Below are 9,696 nucleotides of genomic sequence, written 5' to 3' on the forward strand. Positions count from 1 at the left end.
CCAACATTCAAATTCAGGAAATACAGAGAACACCACAAAGATACTCCTCAAGAAGAGCAACTCCAAGACACATAATTGCCAGATTCACCAAAGTTGAAATGAAGGAAAAAATCTGAAGGGCAGCCAGAGAGAAAGGTCGGGTTACCCACAAAGGGAAGCCCATCAGACTAACAGCAGATCTCTCAGCAGAAACTCTACAAGCCAGAAGGGAGTGGGGGCCAATATTCAACATTCTTAAAGAAAAAAATTTTGAACCCAGAATTTCATATCCAGCCAAACTAAGTTTCATAAGTGAAGGAGAAATAAAATCCTTTACAGATAAGCAAATGCTTAGAGATTTTGTCACCACCAGGCCTGCCTTACAAGAGACCCTGAAGGAAGCACTAAACATGGAAAGGAACAACTGGTACCAGCCATTGAAAAAACATGTCAAAATGTAAAGACCATCGAGGCTAGGAAGAAACTGCATCAACATACAAGCAAAATAACCAGTTAATATCATAATGACAGGATCAGGTTCACACATAACAATATTAACCTTAAATGTAAATGGACTAAATGGTCCAATTAAAAGACACAGACTGGCAAATTGGATAAAGAGTCAAGAACCATCAGTCTGCTGTATTCAGGAGACCCATCTCACATGCAGAGACATACATAGGCTCAAAATAAAGGGATGGAGGAAGATCTACCAAGCAAATGGAAAACAAAGAAAAGCAGGGGTTGTAATCCTAGTCTCTGATAAAACAGATTTTTAACCATCAAAGATCAAAAGAGACAAAGAAGGCCATTACATAATGGTAAAGGGATCAATTCAACAGGAAGAGCTAACTATCCTAAATATATAGGCACCCAATACAGCAGCACCCATCTCATAAAGCAAGTCCTTAGAGACTTACAAAGAGACTTAGACTCCCATACAATAATAATGGGACACATCAACACCCCACTGTCAACATTAGACAGATCAATGAGACAGAAAGTTAACAAGGATATCCAGGAATAGAACTCATCTCTGCACCAAGCGGACCTAATAGACATCTACAGAACTCTCCACCCCAAATCGACGGAATATACATTCTTCTCAGCACCACATCACACTTATTCCAAAATTGACCACATAATTGGAAGTAAAGCACTCCTCAGCAAAAGTAAAAGAACAGAAATTATAACAAACTGTCTCTCAGACCACAGTGCAATCAAACTAGAACTCAGGACTAAGAAACTCAAACCTGAATATAGCAAAATGATGGTTCTTGACTCTTTATCCAATTTGCCAGTCTGTGTCTTTTAATTGGACCATTTAGTCCATTTACATTTAAGGTTCATGTTGTTATGTGTGAATTTGATCCTGTTATTATGATATTAGCTGGTTTTTTTGCTTGCTAGTTGATGCAGTTGCTTCCTAGCATCAATGGACTTTACATTTTGACATGTTTTTTCAATGGCTGGTACCTGTTGTTCCTTTCCATGTTTAGTGCTTCCTTCAGGGTCTCTTGTAAGGCAGGCCTGGTGGTGACAAAATCTCTAAGCATTTGCTTGTCTGTAAATGATTTTATTTCTCTTTCACTTATGAAACTTAGTTTGGCTGGATATGAAATTCTGGGTTGAAAATTCTTTTCTTTAAGAATGTTGAATATTGGCCCTCACTGTCTTCTGGCTTGTAGAGTTTCTGCTGAGAGATCTGCTGTTAGTCTGATGGCCTTCCCTTTGTGTGTAACCCAACCTTTCTCTCTGACTGCCCTTAACTTTTTTTCCTTCATTTCAACTTTGTTGAGTCTGACAATTATGTGTCTTGGAGTTGCTCTTCTCGAGGACTATCTTTGTGACATTCTCTGTATTTCCTGAATTTGAATGTTGGCCTTCCTTACTAGGTTGGGGAAGTTCTCCTGGATGATATCCTGAAGAGTGTTTTCCAACTTGGTTCCATTTTACCCGTCACTTCAGGCACACCAATGAGACGTAGATTTGGTCTTTTCACATAATCCCATATTTCTTGGAGGCTTTTTTCATTTCTTTTTACCCTTTTTTCTCTGCACTTCTCTTCTTCCTTCCTTTCATTCATTTGACTTTCAATCCCTGATACTCTTTCTTCCAGTTGATCGAGTTGTTTCCTGAAGCTTGTGCATTTGTCACATAGTTCTCATGTTATGGTTTTCATCTCTATCAGTTCAATTATGGTCTTCTCTGCATTGATTATTCGAGTTATCCATTCATCCATTCTTTTTTCACAGCTTTTATTTTCTTTGCGCTGGTTACGTAGTTCCTCCTTTAGCTCTGAGAAGTTTGATGGACTGAAGCCTTCTTCTCTCAGCTCATCAGTCATTCTCCGTCCAGCTTTGTTCCCTTGCTGGTAATGAGCTGTGTTCCTTTGGAGGGGGAGATGCGCTCTGATTTTTTGAATTTCCAGCTTTTCTGAACTGCTTTTTCCCCATCTTTGTGGTTTAATCTGCCTTTGGTCTTTGCTGATGTTGACGTACTGATGGGATTTTTGGTTTGCGTTTTCTTTCTGTTTGTTAATTTTCCTTCTAACAATCAGGACCCTCAGCTGTAGGTCTGTTGGAATTTGCTTGAGGTCCACTCCAGACCCTTTTCACCCAGGTATCAGCAGCAGAGGCTGCAGAAGATAGAATATTGCTGAACAGCGAGTGTTGCTGTCTGATTCTTGCTCTGGAAGCTTCGTCTCAGGGATGTACCCCACCGTGTGTGGTGCGAGGTGTCGGTCTGCACCTAGTGGGGGATGTCTCCCAGTTAGGCTACTCAAGGATCAGGGACCCACCTGAGCAGGCCGTCTGTCTGTTGTCAGATCTCAACCTCTGTGCTGGGAGATCCACTGCTCTCTTCAAAGCTCTCAAACAGGGACATTTACCTCTGCCGAGGTTTCTGCTGCTTTTTGTTTAGCTGTGCCCTGTCCCCAGAGAAGGAGTCTACAGAGGCAGGCTGGCCTCCTTGAACTGTGGTGGGCTCCACCCAATTCGAGCTTCCAGGCAGCTTTTTTTTTACCTACTTAAGCCTCAGCAATGGTGGGCGCCCCTCTCCCAGCCTCACTGCTGCCTTGCAGTTAGATCTCAGACTGCTGTGCTAGCAATGAGGGAGGCTCCATGGTCGTGGGACCCTCTGGGCCAGGTGTGGTATATAATCTCCTGGTGTGCCATTTGCTAAGACCCTTGGTAAAGCGCAGTATTGGGGTGGGAGTTACCCGATTTTCCAGGTGTTGTGTGTCTCAATTTCCTTTTGCTAGGAAATGGAATTCCCTTCCCCCTTGTGCTTCCCAGGTCAGAGGATTCCTCACCTTACTTCAGCTCTTGCTGGTCTGGCTGCACCCGTGGACCAGCGCCAACTGTCTGACACACCCCAGTGATATGAACCCGGTACCTCAGTTGAAAATGCAGAAATCACCCGACTTCTGTGTCGCTCACACTGGGAGCTGGAGGCTGGAACTGTTCCTGTCCGGCTATCTTGGGCATGCCCCACTGGAGCCCTTCTTTCAATTAACATCTTAAATGTATAACAACCTCATTTGAATTGATTCCAAGTTTGTTGACATAAAAAATCTCTCTTACCATATATTACCATCCTTTTCATTACCGTTGTGGCAAATTACATCTTTATACTTTGTGCGCATATTGTTGTAGACATAAGTTTTATGCATTTGTCTTTTAAATCTTGTAGGAAATGGAAAATGGAATTACAAGCCAAATATACAGTAATACTGTCTTTGTATTTACCTATAAAGTTAATTTTACTGATGTCCTCTATTTCTTCAAGTTACTCTCTAATGTTGTTCATTATTGGCATGAAGGACGCTTTTTATCATTTCTTGTAAGACACATATGCTAACATCAAACTCCTTTAGTTTTTATTTATCTGAGGAATGTTTGAACTTCTCTTTCATTTTTGAAGAAAAATTTTTCCATACATAAAATTTTTGATTGTGAAGCTTTTTTCCTAACTCGTTAAAGAAGCACCCATCCCTTTCCATTATGACTGCCATGGTTTCTGATAGAAAGTCAGCTCTTAAAATATTCTTGACAATACCTTGTATGTGATGAGTTGCTTCTATATTGTTGCTTTTGGTATTTTTCCATTATCTTTAGCTTTTGACAGTATGATTATATTGTGTCTCAGTGTGAATCTTTTTGAATTTTTCCTATTTTTAGTTAATTGAGATTCTTGTATGTGTAAATTTATGTTTTTCATCAAATTTTGTTTTTAAGTATTATTTTTAAAATATTTTTTTCTGCCTATTTCTTTCTCTCTTTACTTCTGAAACACCTGTAATATGTATGTTATACTTGACATTGTCCCATAGGTATTTTAGTCAGTGTTTATTTCCTTTTATTCTTTTTCTTTCTGCATCACAGACTGGGTAATTTCTATTTTCTTATTTTCAAGTTCGCTGATTCTTTCTTCTGCCTGTTCAAATCTGCTGTTGAATTGCTCTAGTAAATTTTTTTAAAGTTCAGTTAATGTGTTTTTCAGCACCAGTATTTCTATTTGATTCCTTTTATGATTTCTGTCTCTTTTTGATATTATCTATTTGTTGACACATTATTTTCCTAATTTCCCTTAGTTATTTGTTCACATTTTCTCTTAGCTCTTTGAGGATTTTAAAGACAGTTGATTTAAAACCTTTACTAAATTCTATATCTAGAATTCCTCCGGAATTATTTCTGCTAATTCATATTTTTCCTGTGAATGAACTATACTTTCCTAATTCTTTGTGTACCCTGTATTTTTTGTTGGGATGTGGACGTTTTAAATATTATTGTGTAGTAATTTTAGAAATTATATTCTCCTCCTTACTCTCTGGCTTTGCTTTTGTTGATTTTTGATGGCTTCAATCATCCATCAGTTTAGTGAATTTTTAAAACTATTTTTGCAAAGATTGTATTTTTTGTCATGTGAGGTCACTAACATCTCTGTTCTATTATCTCAGTGGTCAATCAATGACCCAAGAGAAACTTTTTTAAACATTTGGAACCACATGGTTAAAAAAAAAAATAGTACTCTCACAATCTTTGAAGCATAGCTCTTTACTAGGGTATTCCTTCTATGCTAAACCAAGCTGCTTGGGATCTTGTTTTACCTTTCAACTTCTACTTGTGTGGAGTCCACAGATCCACTAGAAGTTGGAATCCTAGGGGTCACTCAGGTGCTGTCTAAGTATGCATTCTCCCCTGTGCGTGCACATGCATTTTTCACTCTGTTTTCCTGAATAAAACCTTGCTTTGTAGCCTGCTGTTTCAGGGCTCTTAAATTCTCTCAGCTGCTTGTCTTATCTGCAGTCCTTTTCCAAGGGAAGAATGGGATGTATATGATTATATATTTCAACAGATGCCACTACTGCCCAGAAAGCAGTAGTGGGAGGCAGGTGGCAAAAGACAGACTCTGTGGCCAGTCCCTCCGGAAATCAGCAGAAAGGTCAAAATACACAACCTCAACATTTTAAGAAAAAGGTCCATATTAGCCTCCAGATGTCAGCAATCTACACGAGAAACATGGGCTTCCATCCCCACCTTAGCTGCTATTGTACTGGAAAACTGATTCTTTAAGTGTTTTACTCCTATATATATATATATATATATATATATATATATATATATATTTAGTTTTAACATCACTGTTTTAATATCATGAAATACAAGTACAAAACATTGTATAAGTATACTTTTTGCTACACAGAGATGAACTAATACATTTATGTTTTTATCAGAATCTGCATCACCCAGAACTGACCAATGTACTAGTAGCTTTCCACAGGGATTTTTTTTTTTTTTAACTATTCCTATAAGGTTTTATCATGAGTAAAAAAGCTCACAACTCTTTTCAGCTGTTGCAGATTTACATTTATCTTAATATTCCTGTTTAAGACGCTTTGGAGAACTGTTAAGAACTACAAAATCATCTTAGGCAGAGTTTTGAATGAGAATTTTATTTCATGTTGGCCAAGATCTCCCTTATGTTGGCATTGCAAAGACACTGCACTTATCTGAGGTTAGAAAAAATGTTGTCTTAATAGCCTCCTTACTGTGTAACAAGTAAAATTACCATTTTCTGAAATTTCCAGAATATCATAGTAGATAGTTATTTGTTAAGCAGTGAGTCATGAAATCCCACTTATAGAAGACAATAGCAACAGAGGACCACTAAGTCCTAAATATACCAAAGAAAAACAAGTTAACAAATATTCAAACTGTCTGTCTCCTCTACCTCTAAAATGGTTTAACCACATCAAGTGAGAGTAACATAAGCCAATTAGAAAGGGAAAAAGTAAACGTGCTAGTGTCCGACATTCAGCTTCCATAGCATGTCTCACAGTTTTTGGCCATTTCAGCTAAAAGTCTTCTTATGACAGGCAAAAATAATGATTAAAATACCATTAGCTTTGCTGAGAAATGTGGAAAAAAACTACAATGTCAAAAATATTTGAAACTAATTTTGTTTTTATAAATAAATAAAATGATGTTTATGTTTTCTTAAAATTCTTGCTGTTAAAACATTCAAAGTTATGTCAACCTGTAAGGATAAAGGAGTATTTAAGATAACATGTTTGGAAAATTTAACCACATTTTTAACTGCCAGCATTATGCTTTATTCTTGATAGAATCATCCTTGTTTCTTCTTTTTACATCCCAATTATAAACCCTAGCCATATTGACTTCTGTAGTAGTAAATTGCTCTCGAAGAAAATCAAGGTCTTCCTCAAGGGAATCAAGATTCTTTGTGGCAGTCGATAAATTCTTTTCCAACAATGCCTGCGTTCATCAACATCATATTCAAGCATTACATTAGCCCCCAACCACAGACACATTTTACCAGAAGGAGGAGCTGAAGCTTTGCAATACAAGTTATCTGCCAGTAAGAATCTGGTCTCCATTGAGTTGATGGACTCTTTTATCTTCTGCATGTATTTTAGAATTTCCAAAGTCTGTTTAATTTCAGGAATCTGACCTTTTGGGCTTCTTTTCTTTTGAGCAAGTTTGAGTTCCATAAACTTATACTTCTGGTGCTGTTCATCCAGCTTCTTTAATACTGTATCTGCAGTCTCATTCCCAGGCTGCTTCATGAAGGAATCTACATCTTCCACAAACACGGCCTCAGGAATCCCCAGGTGGAGCCGCCGCCCATTCCCTGTGGCCATTTCTCCTTTACCACAACTGTCCTTAGCGGCCGCCATCTTGGGGATCTACTCCAATATATTTTGAAGTCATCTACATTGGTTGATTTTTGTATGTTGAATCACTCTTGGATTTTTGGGATAAATCCCATTTTGTTATGGTGCATAATCCGTTTTAGATGCTGCTGAGTTCATCTTGCTGGTATTTTGTTGAGGATTTTTGCATTATGTCCATATAGAATATAGTTCTGTAGTCTTCTTTTCTGGAGATATATTTTTTTCTGACTTTGGTATCAGAGTAATGCTGGCCTCATAGAATGAGTTACAAAGCGTTACTTTATGTTCTACATTTTGAAGTACGCTTTAAAAGATAGATGTTAATTTTTAAAACATTTGGCCGACCTTACCAGTGAAGCCATATACTTTTGGGTTTCTGTTGTTGTTCTTAGCAGTTTTTTGATTACTAATTCAATCTCTTTACTTGTAATAGCCTATTCAGGCTTTTTATTTTTCATTAGTCATTTTTCGTAGTTTGTGTGTTTCCAGGAATTTATTCATTTTATCTAGGCTATCAAATTTATTTATGTTGTTCATAATATCCTCTTGTGATCTTTTTTATTTCAGTAAAGTCAGTAATATTATTCCCACTTTCATTTCTGGTAATAGTAATTTGTGTTTCCTCTATTTTTCTTTAGTCATGACTTAACATTTGAGAATATTTTTGATCTTTCAATGAACCAACTTTTGGTTTCATTGATCCTCTATATTGTTTACTGCTCCTCAATTTTGTTGATCTCTTCTCTAATCTTTATTATTATTTTCTTTCTTCTTCTTGCACTGGATTTAGTTTTCTTTTTTCTAGGTCCTTAAGGTAAAAAGAAGTTAGCTTATTGGCTTGACATATTTTTCACCTTTTAAGGTAAGCATTCACATGTGTAAATTTCCCTGTCTGCATTTTTTCACTGTACTGCATAGGTTTTGTGTGCTTTCATTTTAATTCTTCTCAAAATGCTTGTCAATTTCTCTTGTTTTTTTCTACTTTGATCCATTAGGTTTTTAGGCGAGTATTGTTTATTTTCACAAATTTGTGAGTTTTTCTTCCATTATCAGTATCTAATTTCATTCAGAGAAAACACTGTGTATGATTTCAATTTTTAAAATGTATTGGCGGGCGGAGCAACATGGCCGAATAGGAACAGCTCCAGTCTCCAACTCCCAGAGTGAGCAACACAGAAGACCGGTGATTTCTGCATTTTCAACTGTGGTACTGGGTTCATCTCACTAGAGAGTGCCAGACAATTGGTGCTGGTCAGCTGCTGCAACCCGACCAGCGAGAGCTGAAGCAGGGTGAGGCATTGCCTCACCTGGGAAGCACAAGGGGGAAGGGAATCCCTTTTCCTAGCCAGGGGAACTGAGACACACAACACCTGGAAAATCGGGTAATTCCCACCCCAATACGGCACTTTAAGCAAATGGGCACACCAGGAGATTATACCCACACCTGGCCGGGAGGGTCCCATGGCCACGGAGCCTCCCTCATTGCTACCACAGCAGTCTGCAATCTAAACGAAACGGCAGCAGTGAGGCGGGGGGAGGGGCGCCCACCATTGCTGAGGCTTAAGTAGGTAAACAAAGCCGCTGGGAAGCTCGAACTGGGTGGAGCTCACAGCAGCTCAAGGAAACCTGCCTGTCTCTGTAGACTCCACCTCTGGGGACAGGACACAGCTAAACAACAAAAGGGGAAGCAGCAGAGGCCTGTGCAGACATGAACGACTCTGTCTGACAGCTTTGAAGAGAGCAGTGGATCTCCCAACACGGAGGTGGGGATCTGAGAACGGACAGACTGCCAGCTCAACTGGGTCCCTGACCCCTGAGTAGCCCAACTGGGAGACATCCCCCACTAGGGGCAGTCTGACACCCCACACCTCACAGGGTGGAGTACACCCCTGAGAGGAAGCTTCCAAAGTAAGAATCAGACAGGTACACTCGCTGTTCAGCAATATTCTATCTTCTGCAGCCTCTGCTGCTGATACCCAGGCAAACAGGGTCTGGAGTGGACCTCAAGCAATCTCCAACAGACCTACAGCTGAGGGTCCTGACTATTAGAAGGAAAACTATCAAACAGGAAGGACACCTATACCAAAACCCCATCAGTACGTCACCATCATCAAAGACCAGAGGCAGATAAAACCACGAAGATGGGGAAGAAGCAGGGCAGAAAAGCTGGAAATTCAAGAAATAAGAGTGCATCTCCCCCTGCAAAGTAACACAGCTCATCATCAGGAACGGATCAAAGCTGGTCGGAGAATGACTTTGACGAGATGAGAGAAGAAGACTTCAGACCATCAAACTTCTCAGAGCTAAAGGAGGAATTACGTACCCAGTGCAAAGAAATTAAAAATCCTGAGAAAAGAGTGGAAGAATTGATAGCTAGAATAATTAATACAGAGAAGGTCATAAATGAAATGACAGAGATGAAAACCATGACACAAGAAATACATGACAAATGCACAAGCTTCAGTAACGGACTTGATCAACTGGAAGAAAGAGTATCAGCGATTGAGGATCAAATGAAT

General features: G+C 38.9%; 1 pseudogene; it reads right to left on the reverse strand.

Moving 5' to 3' along the window:
- Window positions 1-6,587: 6,587 nt before the first annotated feature.
- Window positions 6,588-7,183, reverse strand: LOC104656714 (annotated as a pseudogene).
- Window positions 7,184-9,696: the final 2,513 nt, after the last annotated feature.

Source organism: Rhinopithecus roxellana, chromosome 7, assembly GCF_007565055.1.
Source record: "Rhinopithecus roxellana isolate Shanxi Qingling chromosome 7, ASM756505v1, whole genome shotgun sequence".
Lineage (NCBI taxonomy): Eukaryota > Metazoa > Chordata > Mammalia > Primates > Cercopithecidae > Rhinopithecus > Rhinopithecus roxellana.